The 21,914-nt window shown below is 42.5% G+C and overlaps 1 pseudogene; it reads left to right on the forward strand.

The window, feature by feature from the left end:
• Window positions 1-8,249: 8,249 nt before the first annotated feature.
• On the forward strand, window positions 8,250-21,614 carry LOC127674601 (presenilins-associated rhomboid-like protein, mitochondrial; annotated as a pseudogene).
• The last annotated feature ends 300 nt before the right edge of the window (window positions 21,615-21,914 follow it).

The raw sequence follows: 21,914 nt of genomic DNA on the forward strand, positions 1-21,914 counted from the left end.
GTGTTCTAGGATGTGACACACTGTAGAATGAGACCCTGAAGAGAAAAAGAAAAACCTCAGAGATACCAGGTGTCGAACCCGGGACCCCATGTGTTCAAGGCTTGGTGCTCTACTGCTAAGCTATATCAAGAGGCCGACAAGTAGAGTGATTATAACCTATATCAATATAAAATGACTGAAGCTGCCTTTAAAGGGCATATAAGGATCTGCATCATGTTTTTGTGTATGATTTATGGCTTCTAGTTTATTAGTTTATGGAATTTTTCTGTTATTTCTTCTTGGACAAATGAATCTATTTTTAATGAAAAGAAAATAATACTAAGAACAGGAAATTTTGTGTTCTTTGAGACATGGCATACCTACAATAAATTGAGAGTGTCATGTCAAATTTATTATAATGTGTTTCTGCAGGGTTAGTAAGATCAGGACAAGGTGGGCAGAGGTTGGGACCATGGCATTGCAAGGTTGGGTACACTGACACTTGGGTTTCCTTCACCCTCCTGTGCCTCCCTAGGAGGAAGGCTACCAGGAGCTCTCTGAGACCGAGGCTCCACGGCTGCTCCAATGCAGGTTTAAATGATTTCTTCAGCCTAAATGTGCATTTATAAAGGAACTGAGGGAGGATAAACCTTGAAGATCAGTCAGTGTCATGGGGACAGCATACAGAAGTGCCTTGATCCTGCTCCTGGAGGAAACAGTCTTTTGTCCTTCCCACTAGCTAGAAGAACTCTAGTGAAGCCTTTGTCTTTCACTGCTGGGTTCCCCCTGGATGTGCATTAGTATCAGCTGGCATTTGACAGTTTGAATCCCTGACATCCAGGGGGAAGAGTTATGTTGATGGTATGAAAAGTATCTGGTTGGATGGTAAATGGAACAAGAGGAAGGACATCTCAGAAGACTAACAAGTGGTATACTAGCCTAGGTGATGTGGAGAGGACTGTGACAGGCATCATGGTTGCAAACACCTCTTATTCTGCTTCTGGAGAGTGCAGTCCCTGCATTGGACCCTGCTCAGATTCCTTACATCCAACCCAGCATCAAAGGCTCTTTGTTCTCCAAGGTTGCTGTCCATGATCACTCACTTTTTCCTTTTTAATTTTTTTATTTTTAACGTTATTTTTTGTTTATTTAAATTCCAATCAATTTCTGCCTTCTATCCCCTCCCTTTCCTCCTCCCTCTTGCCTACAAGAAGGTGCTCACCCCATGCCTCCTCCTTCCTGGGTCCTCAAGTCTAGTAAGGATTAAAAGCATTTTCTCTCACTGAGGCCAAATTAGAGAGTCCTCTGCTAGATATGTGCCAGGGGCCTCAGATGGGGCCTGCATGCTCCTGTTTGGTGTCTCAGTCTCTGGGATCTCCCTGGGAGTCTCGGGTCTTCTGCTATTCCTATGTGGTCATTCTCTTTTTCATATTATTCAGTCCTTCCCCAAATTCAACCTCAGGTTGAATCCAATGGTCAGGTGTAAGTATCTGCCTTTCTGTATGTCAGCTGCTGGTAGGGCCTCTCTCAGGAAAGACTTGTCAGGGTTTGGTCTGTGAGCACACCATAGGATCAGTAATAGTGACAGGCCTTGGTCACTCCCATGAGATGGATCCCAAGTTGGGCTGGTCATTGGCAGCATTTCCCCCAGTCTCTTCCCCAGTTTTGTTTCTGTGGTTCTTTTAGAGAGGAACAATTCTGGATCAGAGTCTTGACTGTGGTTTATTAACACTGTCTATCTAATGGAGGTGGAATCTTTTAGTTCCCTCTTTGCCATGTTGGGGTTTTGGCTCAGGTCACCTTCAATGAGTCCTGAGAGTCTCCTAACTCCTAGGTCACTTGTGCTATATAGATGGTCCCCCTACTTCCCATTCCCAGAGGATGCACATTTCCACCCATTCTCCTGACCCTCTGCGATACTCTCTCCTGTCCCCTCCTTATCAGACCCTGTTCCTCCTTTCCCCTCTTCCTCCCTTCTCTCACACAGGTCCCTCCCTCCCTCTGCCTACTCTGATTATCCACCCCCCCACTTCTAAGCAGGATTGAAGCCTCCTTACTTGGCATTTCTTCATGTTGTGATGTTCTCTGGGTTGTATTCTAGGTATTCAGTACATTTTGGGTAATATTCACTTATCTAGTTCCACGCATTTACCTGATAAATCATGATGTCCTTGTTTTTATAGCTGAGTAGTATTCCCTTGAGCAAGTGAAGCACATTTTCTGTATCCATTATTCTGTTGAGGGACATCTGGGTGGTTTCTGGCTATTACAATTAAGACTGCTATGAACATGGGGGAGCATGTATCCTTGTGGTATGGTGGGGTGTCTTTAGGATATATGCACAAGGGTGATATATCTGGTGAAGAAACATGGCTTAGAGAGCTGTGGTTCACACTCTTGAGGACTGAGAAAAATCATGAAATGTCCCAGGTAGTTGCAAAACAGACAAATCGGCTGCTTCTAGCTGATAACAACAGAATGGTCTAAGAAAACATAAGTTGTTTCCAGGTCGAGGTGCTCTTTTTGATGTATGTGCCCTCCTTAAGGTTTAACCAGGTGCTGTAAACCAATCAGCTTAAAGGCCGACATCCCTTTACCGTCTCATGTAATGCCAAGGCATGCATACCCCTGCTTTTTGTTTGTTCCATTATAATCCCCTTCCCCACTCAAGCAAATCAGTGGCCTTCCTATACTCAAAGGATAAGCAGACTGAGAAAGAAATTAGGGAAGTGACACCCTTCACAATAGCCACAAACAGTATAAAGTATCTTGGGGTGACTCTTACAAAATATGTGAAAGATCGTTATGACAAGAATTTCAAGACTCTGAAGAAGGAAATGGAAGAAGACCTCGAAAAATGGAAAAACTTCCCATGCTCATGGATCGCCAGGATTAATATAGTTAAAATGGCCATTTTGCCAAAAGCAATATACAGATTCAATGGAATACCCATCAAAATCCCAACTCAATTCTTCATAGAGTTAGAAAGAGCAATTCTGAAATTCCTTGAGTATAGGAAGGCCACTGATTTGCTTAGTTGATTTTATAACCTGCCACTTTGCTGAAGTTGTTTATCAGCTGTAGGAGCTCTCTAGTGGAGTTTATTGGGTCACTTAGGTATTTGCCCGAGCTGGTACCTCAAGTACAGTATTGAAAAGATAAGGAAAAAGGGGGCAGCCTTGTCTGGTCCCTGATTTCAGTGGGATTGCTTCAAGTTTCTCTCCATTTAGTTTGATGCTGGCTACCGGTTTGCTGTATATTGCTTTTACTATGTTTAGGTATGGGCCTTGAATTCCTGTTCTCTCCAAGACTTTAAGCATGAAAGGATGCTGAATTTTGTCAAATGCTTTTTCAGCATCCAATGAAATGACCATGTGGTTTTTTTCTTTGAGTTTGTTTATGTAGTGGATTGCATTGATGGATTTTCGTATATTGAACCAACCCTGCATCCCTGGGATAAAGCCTACTTGGTGGATGATCGTTTTGATGTGTTCTTGGATTCGATTGGCAAGAATTTTATTGAGTAATTTTGCATCGATGTTCATAAGGGAAATTGGTCTGAAGTTCTCATTCTTTGTTGGATCTTTGTGTGGTTTTGGTATCAGCGTAATTGTGGCTTCATAGAAGGAATTGGGTAGTGTTCCTTCTGTTTCTATTTTGTGGAATAGTTTGAAGAGTATTGGTGTTAACTCTTTTCTGAAGGTCTGATAGAATTCTGCACTGAAACGATCTGGTCCTGTGCTTCTTTTGGTTGGAAGACTTTCTATGACTCCTTCTATTTCTTTAGGATTTATGGGACTGTTTAGATGGTCTAGTTGGTCCTGATTTAATTTTGGTATTTTGTATCTGTCAAGGAAATTGTCCATTTCCTCCAGATTCTCCAGTTGTGTTGAGTACAGGCTCTTGTAGTAGGATCTGATGATTTTTTGGATTTCCTCAGTTTCTGTTGTTATATCTCCCTTTTCATTTCTAAGTTTGTTAATTTGGATACTTTCTCTGTGCCCTTTGGTCAGTCTAGCTAAGGGTTTATCTATCTTGTTGATTTTCTCAAAGAACCAGCTCCTGGTTTTGTTGATTCTTTGTATGGTTCTCTTTGTTTCTACTTGACTGATTTCAGCCCTGAGTTTGATGATTTCCTGCCTTCTACTCCTCCTGGGTGAAATAGCTTCTTTTTGTTCCAGGGCTTTCAGGTGTGTCATTAAGCTGGTAATGTATGCTCTCTCTATTTTCTTTTTGGAGGCACTCAGGGCTATGAGTTTTCCTCTGAGCACTGCTTTCATTGTGTCCCATAGATTTGGGTATGTTGTGTCTTCATTTTCATTGTATTCTAAAAAGTCTTTAATTTCTTTCCTTATTTCTTCCTTGACCAAAGTATCATTGAATAGAATATTGTTCAGTTTCCACGTGTATGCAGGTTTTCTGTTGTTTTTGTTGCTATTGAAGACCACTTTTACTCCATAGTGCTCTGATAGGAGGCATGGGATTAGTTCAATCTTCTTATATTTGTTGAGGTCTGTCTTGTGACCAATTATATGGTCGATTTTGGAGAAGGTACCATGAGGTGCTGAGAAAAAGGTATATTCTTTTGCTTTAGGATAGAATGTTCTATATATATATATATATATATCTGTTAAATCTAATTGGTCCAAAGCTTCAATTAGTTTCATTGTGTCCCTGTTTAGTTTCTGTTTTCCTGATCGGTCCATTGAGGAAAGTGCAGTGTTGAAGTCACCCACAATTATTGTGTTAGGTGCAATGTGTGCTTTGAGTCTCAATAAAGATTATTTTACGAAAGAGGGTGCCCTTGCATTTGGAGCACAGATGTTCAGGATTAAGAGTTCTTCTTGTTTTATTTTTCCTTTGACCAGCAAGAAGTGTCCCTCAGAGTCTCTTTTGATGACTTTGGGTTGAAAGTCAATTTTATCTGATATTAAAATGGCTACTCCAGCTTGTTTCCTGGGACCATTTGCTTGTAAAATTGTCTTCCAGCCTTTTACTCTAAGGTAGTGTTTGTCTTTGACCCTGAGGTGTGTTTCCTGTAAGCAGCAAAATGTAGGGTCCTATTTACGTATCCAGTCAGTTAGTCTGTGTCTTTTTATTGGGGCATTAAGTCCATTGATGTTAAGAGATATTAAGGAATAGTGATTGTTACTTCCTATCATTTTTGACGTTATTTTTTAAATTTGAATGCTTAACTTCTTTTGGGTTTGATGAAAGGTTACTATCTTGCTTTTTCCAGGGTGAAGTTTCCCTCCTTGTATTGGTGTTTTCCTCCTATTATCCTTTGTAGGGCTGGGTTTGTGGATAGATATTGGGTAAACTTGGTTTTGTCATGAAATATCTTAGTTTCTCCATCTATGGTGATTGAGAGTTTTGCTGGATATAGTAGTTTTGGCTGGCATTTGTGTTCTCTTAGAGTCTGCATGAGATCTGCCCAGGACCTTCTAGCCTTCATAGTCTCAGGTGAAAAGTCTGCTGTGATTCTGATAGGTCTTCCTTTATATGTTACTTGGCCTTTTTCTCTTACTGCCTTTAATATTCTTTCTTTGTTTAGGACATTTGTGTTTTGATTATTATGTGACGGGAAGTATTTCTGTTCTGGTCCAATCTGTTTGGAGTTCTGTAGGCTTCTTGTATATTCATGGGCATCTCTCTCTTTAGGTTAGGGAAGTTTTCTTCCATAATTTTATTGAAGATATTTGCTGGCCCTTTAAGTTGTAAATCTTCACTCTCATCTATGCCTATAATCCTTAGCTTTGGTCTTCTCATTGTGTCCTGGATTTCCTGGATATTTTGGGTTTCAAGCTTTTTGCATTTTGCATTTTCTTTTACTGTTGAGTCCATGGTTTCTATGGAATCTTCAGCATCTGAGATTCTTTCTTCTATCTCTTGTATTCTGTTGTTGATATTTGCATCTCTGTCCCCTGATTTCTTCCCAAGGCTTTCTATCTCCAAAGTTGTCTTCCTTTGAGTTTTCTTAGTTGTTTGTACTTCTGATTTTAGATCCTGGATGGTTTTGCTTAGCTCCTTCACTTGCTTGTTTGTGCTTTCCTGTAATTCTTTAAGAGATTTTTGTGTTTTGTCTTTCATGACCTCAGCCTGTTGACCAAAGTTCTCCTGTATTTCTTTAAGTGTTTTTTGCGTTTCCTCATTGTTGGCTTTTGTATTCTCCTTGATTTCTTTCAATGATTTTTGTGTTTCCCTTGCAAGGGCTTCTAACTTTTGATCCATTTTCTCCTGAATTTCTTTAAGTATGTCCTTCATGTGTTCCTGTACCAGCATCATGACCAGTGATTTTAAATCCAAATCTTGTTTTACTGGTGTGATGTGGTATCCAGGACATGCTGGTAGAGGAGAATTGGGTTCAGATGTTGCCATATTGCCTTGATTTCTGTTAGTGTCGTTCCTGCATTTGCCTTTTGCAATCTAGTTCTCACTGGTGTTAGTTGGTCTTGTCAGTACTGGACTCACCAGTGCAAGCTGCTCCTTCCCAGATGGCCTCTGGTGCACAGCTTACCTCTTGCACTGCCTGGAGACAGGGTGCTGTTGCCCAGGCTGTTCAGATCCCAATGCAGACACCCGAAGGCTCCCGCTGGTGCCCGCTGGATTCACTGGAGCACACCGACTTCTCACAGCTGGCCGCCCAGAAGCCCCTCCTGCCTCTTGCAGTACCTGGAGAGGACCTGGGTGTTGCTGCCCAGGCTGATCTGGATCCGGAAGCAGAGAGAGTTGAGCTGAGGGCTCCAGCCAGAGGCCTCAGGACTGGGACCCAAGCTCTGGGCCACAGGAGCAAGCCGCGCTGTGAGCTCCCAGTCTGCCTCTGGGTGCACACCAGGTCTCCCGCACTTCCTGGAGACCGAGTACTGTGGCCCTGGTCGTTCAGATCCCAAAGCAGGCACCCGAAGGCTCCTGCTGGGGCCCGCTGGATTCACCGGAGCACACCAACTTCTCCCCGCTGGCCTGCTGATGTGTTCTTAGGTGCCCTTGCAGCTCTAGTGTGCTTTGTCCCAGATTGTGTCTGTGAACCAGATGGAGCCCGTGTGCACCCCCAGGGAGCGCAGACAGTGTACGTTGCAGGGACCTCGCCCGCGTGCTGATCACTCCGCTGGGCAGCTGATCCCCCAACCGGGCTGGCGCACACAAGGTTAGCCTGGCCGCCCAGGCCCTGGGTCCATGCAAAAGCCTGGGAGGCCAAGGTCCGAGCAAAGTTCCCCTCTGGCTATGACTGTCAACGGGGTCTGCCAGGTGACCAGGATGGCGGGCGTGCTTGCTCGCGCTCCCCGAAAGTGCTGGGAGAGTCTGCTGGGCTAACAACCTCCTGGGTGGGTTGACACACAGATGGCCCACCAAGCCGCCCAGTTCTTGGGGTCAGTCCAGGGCCTGTTGGGGCCTAGACCCCCGCTTTGTTAACCTCAGGCTATGCTTGTTAGCCGTCTCTGCCCTCCCGAGCTCTCTGGGTCCTGTAGGCAAAATGGTGGCGTGCGCGCTGGCCAGGGCAAAAAAAAACCCAACTGGCTGGGTTGGCACCCCGATGGCCCCCCAAACAGCCCAGGGTCTGGGTGCAGGCCAACGCCCGTCGGGCTCAGACCCCCGCGATGTTGGCCTCGGGTTATGTTTGTGTACCTCAGTCTGCCCGATCTCTCTGGAGTCCGAAACTAAGATGGAGGTGAACCTCTCCTGACTGGCGGGAGGCCGAGTTCTGAAGTGGCTTCCGTGCAGCAAAAGGCACCGCAAATCTGCAGCTGCTTGCAGCCCAGCTGGTCAGCGAAGGTCAGTGGTCATGGGCGCAGGGCCTAACTGGACCCTGTGTCGACTTGGTTCCACTGCTGATGGCCCTTCAGCTGGACCAGCCACTGCTGCATTGCCTCCACCGCTGCCGCCGACGCCACCCAAAAACAGTAATGGTTTTTACTTTTGATTTTTCCAGCCGTTTTAACTATCTCTGACTTCTAAAGAATAAATTCTCCCCCAGAGAATTCAGCTCGGGTAAGCTGCATAAATTCCTCAGGTGTGAGCCAGTCCTCCGTGGAAGATTCAAAGTGCTTTTTAAAATTTTAAAGTCAAGGGACTTGTTTGGGCTCTGGCTTTTTCTATCTTTGAAATAAATCTTGAAGTTAGAGTGACCATTTGTCCTTTTCAATCTCGTAGCTCCTTTAAGAGGGCTATTCTTAAAGCAAGCACTGGCTCCCCCTGGGAGCCCCGGGGAGAGTTCTCTTTTCTTTGTAAAGGGCAGGGCACTCTGGAATGGTTTCACCTGGAGAGAGGGGCCCATGGCGACCTGCCCACAGACTTCTGGGCAAAAGGAATGCCCAGAAAGTGTCGGGGAGAGAGGGACCCACCAAAGAAACACCCTCCTGGTAAGGAGGTGGGGCTGGCAGAGTGGAGTGGAAATTTGACACCTTGGCGGTCTTTTGTTTTTTGTTCTTAAGTCTCTTTCTTCTTTTTATTACCTCACTGGCTCACGAGAGTGAATTTCTCCTTCACTCTCAGAATCTTCCGTCTCTAAGATAGCTCAATGAAGAGCCAGAAAAATTGGATGCGACTGAAGTCCCCATCCTAACAAGTTTCTTTATCACTGCTATTGCATAATTAGTGGCAGAACCTAAAACTACTCCCCCAAATAACCACGCAGGCTAGCAGAAAGCATACTGCTGTAAAAGCAGGGTCATGAACTTTCTTGTAATTCTCATGGTTCTTAGCTGCGGAGTTTGTTATTAGATCATTACTGTGCAAATCCTCTTTCCTTTTGTTCCATCTCAAACTTCTTACCACTCTGCCTTAATCTGCAGGAAGGGGCTAACTAGCCACACTCTCCACCTTAGTCTGTAGTTCAGACCGGAAACTCGTTGGCCTCTTTTACCGAGAAATTTTTTCTTTTTGACTTTCCTTTATAACTTAAAGTTGTCCCAAATACCAGGAACTTCCCTCCCATATAACGGGAATTTTTAATTTAACCCCATTTACCAGGAACTTACCAGTGCACTACCCCCAACCGCAGCAGGTTCTGAAGTCTCCATACAGGCTACCAAACGTCACGCCCAGCCTCGCTGGCAAGGAAGACACAACACCAGGGAGTTTCTTCCTTCTTATGGTTTATTTCGGGAACCTTGAACAAAGCTTATTTCTTCTTTTGGAGGCCTCGAGCTCTCTCCCTGCCTGACCTTATATAGCCTACTCAGCCCCGTCTGCCAAGAGAGATAGCCAGCCGCTTCCTCATAGGCCAACTAAGTGAATTCTTCATTAGCATGTAAGTGTGATAACGAATACAGCACACTGCACATGTACTAAAGTAATTTACTACCAGGGAGCTGCATCTGGCCAGCACCATCTTGTAATAGAGATGAACAAAAGGTGGCTTACTACAAGGTTTTATACTTAGTCACGGGTGAGGAGTGTTGTGAATGTGCCAGTGCCCAGAAGTTTGCATCATCTGTAGCTGGGGTTGCAGGCAGTTGTGACCTTCATGACATGGGTGCTGATCACTAACCTCAGGTCCTCTGGAGGGACAAATAGCTCTTACCTGCTGAACCATCTATCCATCTGTTTTTCCAACTCCCCAAACACAGTACTCTATGAAAAATGACACAGAAACACACACACACACACACACACACACACACACACACACACTTTATTAAGAATATTTTAATGTATATAGTTAACATATTTCAGTGTATTAGGATTTGTTTGTATGATAGGAACTACTAATAAAACTATATCTGAGGAAGCTGTGGAAGGAGAGAAGCCCCGCAGTCATATTTGCTGTCTGCATGGACACAAAAGGATCACTAGGTACTGTAATTCCCTGAGCTTTAGATTTCTGGTGGTGCAAACCGCCAGGGGTCTGCCTGCACTCAGGAACTGAGCACGTAGGCGGCTTTTGTCTGCAAGCCCGCCGGGCTCTGGGCCCTTGTCCTGCCCAGGAAGCTGTGGAAGGAGAGAAGCCCCACAGCCATATTTGCTGTCTGCAGGGACACTAAAGGATCACTAGGTACTGTAACACCCTGAGCTTTAGATTTCTGGTGGTGCAAACTGCTAGGGGTCTGCCTGCACTCAGGAACTGAGCACATAGGCGGCTTTTGTCTGCCAGCCTGCTGGGCTTAGGGCCCATATCCTGCCCAGGGAGCTGTAGAAGGATAGAAGCCCCATGGCCATACTCGATGCCTGGAGGGACACAAAAGGATCACTAGGTACTGTATCACCCTGAGTTTTAGATTACTGGTGGTGCAAACCGCCAGGGGTCTGCCTGCACTCAGGAACTGAGCACATAGGCGGTTCATCTGCAAGCCAGTCCATTGCAGGACCTGTGTCCTATGTGAGAATCAACAGAAGGAGTGACCCCCACCACAACTTCTTCCCTATATAATAGAGCAGACAGAGAACACCTGGTTGACCTTGACAACCTAAGTATAGCATTGCTTGAGGCAAGACAGAGAAGGACTCCAAAGGCACAAAAGAGGAAGCCAGAATATCAGTAATCTGGTCCAGAAGAAATCCAGTCATCCAGTGGTGCAGAGATAATCTTAAAGATCCACAGTAGGTTGAAGTACCAGACAGTGACAATAAGACCATCTAACTGCTGGGAGAACTAGATGGCTAAAGGCAAACGTAGGAACTTTACTAACAGAAACCAAGGCATTATGGCAGCATCTGAACCCATTTCTCCAACATTAGCAAGTCCTGGATACCCCAACACACCAGAAAAACAAGATTTGGATTTAAAATCACTGGTCATGATGCTGGTACAGGAACACATGACAGACATACTTAAAGAAATTCAGGAGATTAGAAGCCCTTACAAGGGAAACACAAAAATTATTGAAAGAAATTCAGGAGAATACAAAAGCCAGTAAGGAGGAAACACAAAAATCACTAAAAGAAATACAAGAGAACCTTGATCAACAGGCAAAGTCATGAAAGAGGAAACACAAAAATCACTTAAAGAATTAGAGGAAAACACAAACAAGCAAATGACAGAACTGAGCAAAAATTTCCAGGCTCTAAAAACAGAAGTAGAAACAACTAAGAAAGCACAAAGGGAGACAACTTTGGAGATAGAAAATCTTGGGAAGAAATCAGGGACCATAGACACAACTATCAACAACAGAATGCAAGAGATAGAAGAAAGAATCTCAGATGCCGAAGATACCATAGAAACCATGGACTCAACAGTTAAAGAAAATGCAAAATGCAAAAAGCGTGTAACCCAAAATATCCAGGAAATCCAGGACACAATGAGAAAGCCAAATCTAAGGATTATAGGTATTGATGAGAGTGAAGATTTACAACTTAAAGGGCCAGCAAATATCTTCAACAAAATTATGGAAGAAAACTTCCCTAACCTAAAGAGAGAGATGCCCATGAATATACAAGAAGCCTACAGAACTCCAAACAGACTGGACCAGAACAGAAATACCTCCCGTCACATAATAATCAAAACCCCAAATGTACTAAACAAAGAAAGAATACTTAGGGCAGTAAGAGAAAAAGGGCAAGTAACATATAAAGGAATACCTATCAGAATTACACCAGATTTCTCACCAGAGACCATGAAAGCTAGAAGATCCTGGGTGGAGCTCATGCAGACTCTAAGAGAACAAAAATGCCAGCCGAGACTACTATACCCAGCAAAACTCTCAATCACCATAGATGGAGAAACCAAGATATTCCATGACAAAACCAAATTTACACAATATCTTTATACAAACCCAGCCCTACAAAGGATAATAGAGGGAAAGCACCAGTACAACGAGGGAAACTATACCCTGGAAAGAGCAGGATATTAAGCTTCTTTCATCAAACCCCAAAAGGATAACCACACATGTATAAAATTATAATCAAAAATGTTAGGAAGCAATAACCACTACTCCTTGATATCTCTTAACATCAATGGAATCAATTCTCCAATAAAAAGACATAGACTAACAGACTGGTTACATAAACAGGACCCTACATTTTGCTGCTTACAGGAAACACACCTCAGTGTCAAAGACAAAAACTTCCTTAGGGTAAAAGGCTGGAAGACAATTTTACAAGCAAATGGTCCCAGGAAACAAGCCGGAGTCGCCATTCTAATTTCAGATAAAATTGACCTTCAACCTAATGTCATCAAAAGAGACATGGAAGGTCACTACTTGCTGGTCAAAGGAAAAATCCAACAAGAAGAACTCTCAATCCTGAACATCTATGCCCCAAATACAAGGGCGCCCTCAATCATAAAAGAAACTTTACTAAAGCTCAAAGAACACATTGCACCTAACACAATAATTGTGGGTGACTTCAACACTCCACTTTCACCAATGGACCGATCAGGAAAACAGAAACTAAACAGGGAGACAATGAAACTAATTGAAGCTTTGAACCAATTGGAGTTAACAGATATATATATAGAACTTTTTATCCCAAAGCAAAAGAATATATGTTTTTCACAGCACCTCATGGTACATTCTCCAAAATAGATCATATAGTTGGTCACAAGACAGAACTCAACAAATATAAGAAGACTGAAATAATCCCATGCCTCCTATCAGATCACTATGGAGTAAAAGTGGTCTTTAGTAACAGTAAAAACAACAGAAAGCCCACATACACATGGAAACTGAACAATACTCTACTCAATGATACCTTGGTCAAGGAAGAAATAAAGAAAGAAATCAAAGATTTCTTAGAATTTAATGAAAATGAAGGCACAACATACACAAATCTATGGGACACAATGAAAGCAAATCAAAACAACCCTGAGATTTCACCTCACACCAGTCAGAATGGCTAAGGTCAAAAACTCAGGAGACAGCACATGTTGGTGAGGATGTGGAGAAAGAGGAACACTCCTCCACTGCTGGTGGGATGGCAAGATGGTACAACCACTTGGGAAATCAGTCTGGCAGTTCCTCAGAAAACTGGGCATGACACTTCCTGAGGACCTGGTTATACCACTCCTGGGCATATACCCAGAGGATTCTTCAGCATGCAATAAGGACACATGCTCCATTATGTTCATAACAGCCCTATTTGTTGTATCCAGAAGCTGGAAAGAACCCAAGTGTCCTTCAGTGGAGGAATGGATACAAAAAATGTGGTATATTTACACAATGGAGTACAATTCAGCCATTAGAAACAATGAATTCATGAAATTCCTAGACAAATGGATGGAGCTGGAGAACATCATACTAAGTGAGGGAACCCAGTCTCAAAAGATCAGTCATGGTATGCATTCACTGATAAGTGTATATTAGCCGAGAAACCTTGAGTACCCAAGACATAATCCACATATTAAATGATGTCCAAAAAGAATGGAGGAGTGGCTCCTGGTTCTGGAAAGACTCAGTGCAAGAGTATAGGGGAATTCCAGAACAGGGAAGCGGGAAGGGCTAGATCGAGGAACAGGGGGAGGGAAGAGGGCTTATGGGAGTTGATGGGAGTGGGGACTCAGAAAAGGGGAAATCATTTGAAATGTAAATAAAAATATATCAATAAAAAATACATTTGGGAGATAATTTAAAAAGAAAAAAGACAATGTTTGTGCCTTTCATAGACATGAAACGACCACAACAAAGAATATGCCCCTGGAGCTCTAAGGGGTTTACTTTACTCATGTGACTGTGCTGCCCCTCAAGATTCTGCTATTTTGTTTTATAATGAAATAACATTCAGTATTGGACTTACTTGGAATACAAACACAGGTGTAAAATCATCATTTTAAGATAGCACAGATGTTTTAATTGAACATGTTCAACTTTATGATTTATCACTAAATATTTATCACTGTATTTTAGACTACTGAAACTTATTTAGAAACATGTTCCATGGGACAAAAAATTAACAATTATGTTCTGTATTTGTCAACTGGTATCTTCGTATGTTGATCTTACTCAATTCTCTTGTTCATATTTTCCTATCCTAGTACATCACATGCTTGCCTTCCTGGATATGTTCTTGCTGTTGTAATTGTTTTGGGTGGTTGTATTTTTGTTTATTTTTTTTCCTTTGCTAGACAGGGTTTCTGCATGTAATCCTCGCTGTCCTGAATATTGCTTTGCAGAACAGGCTGGCCTTGTATTAGGAAATTTGTCTGTTTCTGCCTTTCCAGCACTTCGATTAAAGATGTATACCGCCATTCAAAAAAAAAAAAAAAAAAACTCCAAGTGGACCAAGGACCTCCGTGTAAAACCAGACACACTGAAACTAATATAAAAGAAACTGGGGAAGACCCTAGAGGACATGGGCACGGGGGAAAAGTTCCTGAACAGATCACCAATAGCTTATGCTCTAAGATCGAGAATTGACAAATGGGACCTCATAAAATTACAAAGTTTCTGTAAGGCAAAGGACACTGTTAAAAGGAAAAAATGGCAATCATCAAATTGGGAAAGGATATTCACCAACCCTACATCTGATAGAGGGCAAATATCCAATATATACAAAGAACTCAAGAAGTTAGACCCCAGGGAACCAAATAACCCTATTAAAAAATGGAGTACAGATCTAAACAAAGAATTTTCACCTGAAGAAATTCAGATGGCCAAGAGGCACCTTAAGAAGAGCTCAACATCATTAGTCATTAGGGAAATGCAGATCAAAACAACCCTGAGACTTCACCTTACACCAGTCAGAAGGACTAAGGTCAAAAACTCAGGAGACAGCAGCTGTTGGAAAGGATGTGGAGAAAGAGGAACACTCCTCCACTGCTGGTGGGGTTGTAAATTGGTACAACCACTCTGGAAATCAGTCTGGCAGTTCCTCAGAAAACTGGGCACCTCACTTCCAGAACATCCTGCTATACCACTCCTCGGCATATACCAAGAGGATTCCCCACCATGTAATAAGGATACATGCTCTACTATGTTCATAGCAGCCCTATTTATAATTGCCAGAAGCTGGAAAGAACCCAGGTATCCCTCAACAGAAGAGTGGATGCAAAAAATGTGGTATATCTACACAATGGAGTACTATTCAGCCATTAGAAACAATGAATTCATGAAATTCTTAGGCAAATGGATGGAGCTAGAGAACATCATACTAAGTGAGGTAACCCAGACTCAAAAGGTGAATCATGGTATGCACTCACTAATAAGTGGACATTAACCTAGAAAACTGGAATACCCAAAACATAATCCACACATCAAATGAGGTTCAAGAAGAAAGGAGGAGTGGCCCCTTGTTCTGGAAAGACTCAGTGAAGCAGTATTCTGCAAAACCAGAACGGGGAACTGGGAAGGGGTGGGTGGGAGGACAGGGGGAGAGAAGGGGGCTTATGGGACTTTCGGGGAGTCAGGGGCTAGAAAAGGGGAAATCATTTGAAATGTAAATAAAAATATATCAAATAAAAAAAATAATTTGCTTTTTGTCACCTGCTGAATATTTACTAAGTTACTTCACTCTTCTAAAACTTCATTTTCTCATCCACAAAATCAGAATCATAGTAACATCTACTCCATTTTCACACTGCTGTGAAAATTAGGAAAAGTAATAGAAATCCTACGTAGTCCAGGGCCTGATAGGCTCATGGTAAATTGCTAATGCTAATAGAACAAAATATATCACAGGTTTAAAGACATAGTTCTATAATAATTATAAAAATAGCATGTGTGTGGGATTCATAATGCCCAGAGGCAGACACAGTTTATTTAGAGGTCTCTGGTGTAGTGTCCAAAATGCTTGCAGTTTATAGAGCTCAAAAAAGTGTCTAGATTTCTAAATGAGAAAACGGATGAAAGTACAGAATATTTAATATTGGCCTTGGAGTCGAGATGATGAGACATTAAGCCCCTGACTTTGACATACATGTTTTAATGTTCATTAAATACTTCTTTAATATTAGGTAACATTCTCAATTTGAAAAATGTGGTAATGATGCAAAGTATTTCATAGAACAACTATGCATTCATATGTCAAATGTTCTCCTCTTTTTATAACCCTTCACAATTTCATTTGTATTTGGTTCAGGATGCTGGGATAATGTATGGGAAAATGGATTAGAGTTTTTAACAGATGTGAACTTTTATTTTTCCATTTAGGTCTCTCTTCAGCCAATGTTCTTCTCTGATTTTGTTCTGTTTCTTAGTGTCTTTTTCTATACAGTCATCAGTGAAGTTTGGAATTGGACACCCAATTAAAGTAAATAGTTTAATTCTTATTCTTGCTGCACTGAACATGTAGAATAATTTTGAAACTATAGGCATCTTTCTACGAATGAATAGTGAGACTCATGAGCATAATAGACTCTGGATTGGTGTATGTAGTAATTCAGCAATGTTTTGAGGCTTTCTAATGTATAAACAGTATAGGTCTATGCACCCATATTGCTCACAAATATTTGACACTTTTGATTCAAATACTCCTAGTATTGTTTTAATCTACAAGTACTATCTGTTGCATTCTCTGTGAGCCTATTATTAAATGTCAGTAAAGACATGTACAGGATAGTCATGAAGAATTTGCATAGATTACTCAATGATGGAGACTTTATTTGATGTTTAATGCAGTTCACCCTTACTTCCTTAAGAGCATGCAGAGGATACTGAGTCTATTGAAGGAAGTGAGAGAAATGCCCTAGAGACAAATCCACAGGCCATCTTCTCAAGATTCACACTAAAAGAATATGACTGTATAGCTTTCAGCATCCTGTGTGTAACTTTTACTGGTGAATCTGTTGGAAGATGTGTTTTGACTTCTAGGCCCCTCAACAAACACATTAGTGGATACCAGGGATCTAGACTAGTGAGGGTGAGAGGCATTGTATATATGGGATCAGAGATTCCTAGAAAGAAGCTGGGTCTACAAAGATTGGTTGACTGATTGGAAGCCATCAGATTAGAAGAACACCCCTCCCCCCAACAGGGTCCTGGGGTCTGCACACAGCTATGTCATCTGGAATGCAGGCTTGATCTCTCACCTTGTCTGCTTCATTACTACTCTTTACTCCATTGTGATATTTGTTCTTACTGAGGATCAGTAGCAAATCTCTTCCCCCATACCATACAGCAAGAATATAAGGAAACAGAGTCACAGGGAATCAAAAGCATTAGATCAGAAGCACGCACCACTCGGCTGTGGTCCTCACCCATCATCTTGTTGGCACTGTCTCCTGTTAGCTGTTGTTCATGCTAAGCTTGCAGTCTCCTGAGATCCTGGGAATTGTTTTGTTACCACAGCTAGTCTGGTTGAAGGAGCTCTGGGATTACAGACATGTACTGTCTCATACAAGTTTTCGTGAATTCTGGAGAGCTGACCTCAGGATTCATGCTTTTCTGTCAAGCACTTTACCCAGGGAGCCATTTACTCTCTCCCCTTCCATTTCCTTCTCACTGCTGTATTATCCTGAAGTCTCTGATTCAAATCTTCTCACTTAGGGATAGAGGGTATTTCCTTTCTGATCTAGCCACCCTTCTTCTAAGTTTCTCTTCTCAAAACACAAAGCATTGTTGAAGTCACCCACAATTATTGTGTTAGGTGCAATGTGTGCTTTGAGCTTTAATAAAGTTTCTTTTATGAATGATGGTGACCTTGCATTTGGAGCATAGATGTTCAGGATTGAGAGTTTTTCTTGTTGTATTTTTCCTTTGACCAGCAAGAAGTGTCCCTCAGAGTCTCTTTTGATGACTTTGGGTTGAAAGTCAATTTTATCTGATATTAACATGGCTACTCCAGCTTGTTTCCTGAGACCATTTGCTTGTAAAATTGTCTTCCAGCCTTTTACTCTAAGGTAGTGTTTGTCTTTGACCCTGAGGTGTGTTTCCTGTAAGCAGCAAAATGTAGGGTCCTGTTTACGTATCCAGTCAGTTAGTCTGTGTCTTTTTATTGGGGCATTAAGTCCATTGATGTTAAGAAATATTAAGGAATAGTGATTGTTACTTTCTGTTGTATATCTACACAATGGAGCCATTAGAAACAATGAATTCTTGAAATTCTTAGTAAAATAGATGGAGCTAGAGTACATCATAGTAAGTGAGGTAACCCAGACTCAAAAGATCAATCATGGTATGCACTCACTAATAAGTGGATATTAACCTAGAAAACTGGAATACCCAAAACATAATCCACACATCAAATGAGGTACAAGAAGAAAGGAGGAGTGGCCCCTTGTTGTGGAAAGACTCAGTGAAGCAGTATTCGGCAAAACCAGAACTGGGAAGTGGGAAGGGGTGGGTGGGAGGACAGGGGAAGAGAAAGGGGCTTATGGGACTTTCGTGAGTGGGGGGGCTAGAAAAGGGGAAATCATTTGAAATGTAAATAAAAAATTATATCGAAGCTGGGCGGTGGTGGCGCACGCCTGTAATCCCAGCACTCTGGGAGGCAGAGGCAGGCGGATTTCTGAGTTCGAGGCCAGCCTGGTCTACAGAGTGAGTTCCAGGACAGCCAGGGCTACACAAAGAAACCCTGTCTCGAAAAAACCAAATCCAAAAAAAAAAAAAAAAATTATATCGAATAAAAAAAACCACAAAGCATGTATATCAAAAGGCATGAATAAGTATAAGGTCACTCCTTGTAAAATCAATCATACCTGAAAAAGAGTCAAAATAAGATTGATTTTCGTCAGTGTAGGAGTCACTGAATAATCCAAGTTAGGTCTATATCCTGTACTAGAACTCAGATATAATAAAAGAGGGGACTTGCTTTGTCCATTATATATGATCTTTGGTGTATAACTAAGTGAGGAGATTAAGTTATTAAAAAATATCTAGACCAGATGTTATGTATTACTGTGGCACTGGATAGCTACATGTAGCTCTTCAATTTTATGAATATATTCATAAAAAATTCAAATTTCATTTTCCTAAAATAGGAAATTTATCCTTTTCAAGTATTCATATATTCAGTGTTCAATCTTCCCATAAGATTGAAGGTAAAGGAAAACAATTAAGACTTATATTCAACTTCACAGGGTCCTAGAGTAGGTCTGCTATAGACTCCCTTCGTAAACTTTGTATATTTTGTAAACTTGGTAAACCATCTAGAGGGGAAAGCTGCCAGGTCCCATCTTGAGAAGCTCCAGCAGCCAGGACACACCCCCAGACTTCCTTACCTGTCATTAGAGTGATTCCAGCCTCTGTAAAGTTCATAAAGTTTATCTCCAGCCTCTCATCAGAACCTGCCCCAGAGCCACCAATCCCTGAGCATGAAAACCCACCAATCCAGGAACAGGAAAACTCACTAATCTCTGAGCTCCCCCAGACTCAGCACTTGAAATCCCCCCATCACTCACAGTGGAAATCTCCTATCTAGAAAACTCAGCCCCCTAGGAAACACTTTACAAAGACTGTGTGTGTTTCTGTCCCAGTTCTCAGCTCCCTCTTGGAAGCAGAGGAAGCCACTCCTGTATTTGTCTCTCCACAACCTGAACCCTCCCAACAGGTCTGTTTTATGAGATTTGCTGTTTGGTATGACTCTCCCATCTGAATTAAAACAAAAACAAGGGAAGAAGTGGAGTGGGGCTGAGGCTCCTGAGGTCCTCATCTCAGCTGTGGATACACACACCTCACCCATTCCCTCTCCACCCCACCTGCTGCCCCTGTAGGGACAAAGCCTCTGGTGAGTCTTGCCTCTTAGCACCAGTCACTACAGTCCCTCTCCTAGGTCATGGTGAGAAGGGATTGACTCGTCTTTGTAGGGGATTATTGTTGAGTCCTCTAAGTTTCAGTGACACTTGACTAATCATACATGTAATGCAGACAGTTTTTTTCATGTCTTTGTGTACGATTTATGGCTTCTAGTTTATTCTTTTATGGAATTTTTCTGTTATTTCTTCTAGGACAAAAGAATCTATTTTTAACGAATAGAAAATAGTACTAAGAACAGAAAAATTTTGTGTTCTTTGAGACATGGCATACACACAATAAATTGAGGGTGTTGGGTCAAATTAAATATAATGTGATTCTTCAGGGTTAGTAAGATCAGGACAAGGTGGGCAGAGGTTGGGACCCTGGCATTGTAAGGTTAGGTACATTGACATTTGGGTTTCCTTCACCCTCGTGTGCCTCCCTAGGAGGAAGGCTACCAGGAGCTCTCTGAGACCGAGGCTCCATGGCTGCTCCAATGCAGGTTTAAATGATTTCTTCAGCCTAAATGTGCATTTATAGAGGAACTGAGGGAGGATAAACCTTGAGGATAAGTCAGTGTCATGGGGACAGCATACAGAAGTGCCTTGATCCTGCTCCTGGAGGAAACAGCCTTTTGTCCTTCCCACTAGCTAGAAGAACTCTAGTGAAGCCTTTGTCTTTCACTGCTGGGTTCCCCCTGGATGTGCATTAGTATCAGCTGGTATTTGACAGTTTGAATCTCTGACATCCATGGTGCAGAGTTATGTTGATGGTATGAAATCTATCTGGTTGGATGGTAAATGGCCACAAGAGGAAGGAAATCTCAGAAGACTAACAAGTGGTATACTAGCCTAGGTGATGGCCACAGGACTGTGACAGGCATCATAGTTGCAAACAAAATCTTATTCTGCTTCTGGAGAGTGCAGTCCCTGCATTGGACCATGGTCAGATTCTTTACATCCAACCCAGCATCAAAGGCTCTTTGTTCTCCAAGGTTGCTGTCCATGATCACTCACTTTTTCCTTTTTAATTTTTCTTATTTTTAACATTATTTTTTATTTACATTCCAATCAATTTCTGCCTTCTATACCCCTCCCACAGATCCTCATCCCATTACTCCTCCCTCTTGCCTACAAGAAGGTGCTCACCCCATGCCTCCTCCTACCTGGGCCCTCAAGACTACTAAGGATTAAGAGCATTTTCTCCCACTGAGGCCAGACCAGACAGTCCTCTGCTGTATATGTGCCAGGGGCCTCAGATTGGGCCTGCATGCTCCTGGTTGGTGTCTCAGTCTCTGGGATCTCCCTGGGAGTCTAGGTTAGTTGAGTCTTCTGCTATTCCTATGTGGTCATTCTCTTTTTCAGGTTATTCAGTCCTTGACCAAATTCAACCTCAGGTTGAACCCAATGATCAGGTGTAAGTATCTGCCTCTCTGTAAGTCAGCTGTTGGTAGGGCCTCTCTCAGGAAAGCCTTGTCAGGGTTTGGTCTGTGAGCACAACATAGCATCAGTAATACTGACAGACCTTGGTCACCCCCATGAGATGGATCCCAAGTTGGGCTGGTCATTGGCAGCGTTTCCCCCAGTCTCTTCCCCAGTTTGGTTTCTGTGGTTCTTTTAGACAGGAACAATCCTGGATCAGAGTCTTGACTGTGGTTTATTTACACTGTCTATCTAAAGGAGGTGGATTCTTTGAGTTCCCTCTTCCCTATGTTGGGGGTTTTGGCTAAGGTCACATGATTCCTGAGAGTCTCTTACCTCCTAGGTCTCTTGTACTATATAGATGGTCTCCCTACTTCCCATTCCCAGAGGATGCACATTTCCATTCATTCTCCTGGCCCTGTACAATACTCTCTCCTGTCCCCTCCATATCAGACCCTGTTCCTCCTTTGCCCTCTTCCTCCCTTCTCTCACACAGGTCCCTCCCTCCCTCTGCCTACTCTGATTATCCACCCCCTCCACTTCTGAGCAGGATTGAAGCCTCCTTACTTGGCATTTCTGCATGTTGTGATGTTCTCTGGGTTGTATTCTAGGTATTCAGTACGTTTTGGGTAATATTCAGTTATCTAGTTCCACCGATTTACCTGATAAATCATGATGTCCTTGTTTTTATAGCTGAGTAGTATTCCCTTGAGCAAGTGAAGCACATTTTCTGTATCCATTATTCTGCTGAGGGACATCTGAGTGGTTTCTGGCTATTACAAATAAGGCTGCTATGAACATGGGGGAGCATGTATCCTTGTGGTATGATGGGGTGTCTTTAGGGTATATGCACAAGGGTGATATAGCTGGTGAAGTAACATGGCTTAGAGAGGCGTGGTTCCCACTCTTGAGGTCTGAGACAAATCATGAAATGTCCCAGATAGTTGCAAAACAGACAAATCGCCTGCTGCTAGCT

Source organism: Apodemus sylvaticus, chromosome X, assembly GCF_947179515.1.
Source record: "Apodemus sylvaticus chromosome X, mApoSyl1.1, whole genome shotgun sequence".
Taxonomy (NCBI): domain Eukaryota; kingdom Metazoa; phylum Chordata; class Mammalia; order Rodentia; family Muridae; genus Apodemus; species Apodemus sylvaticus.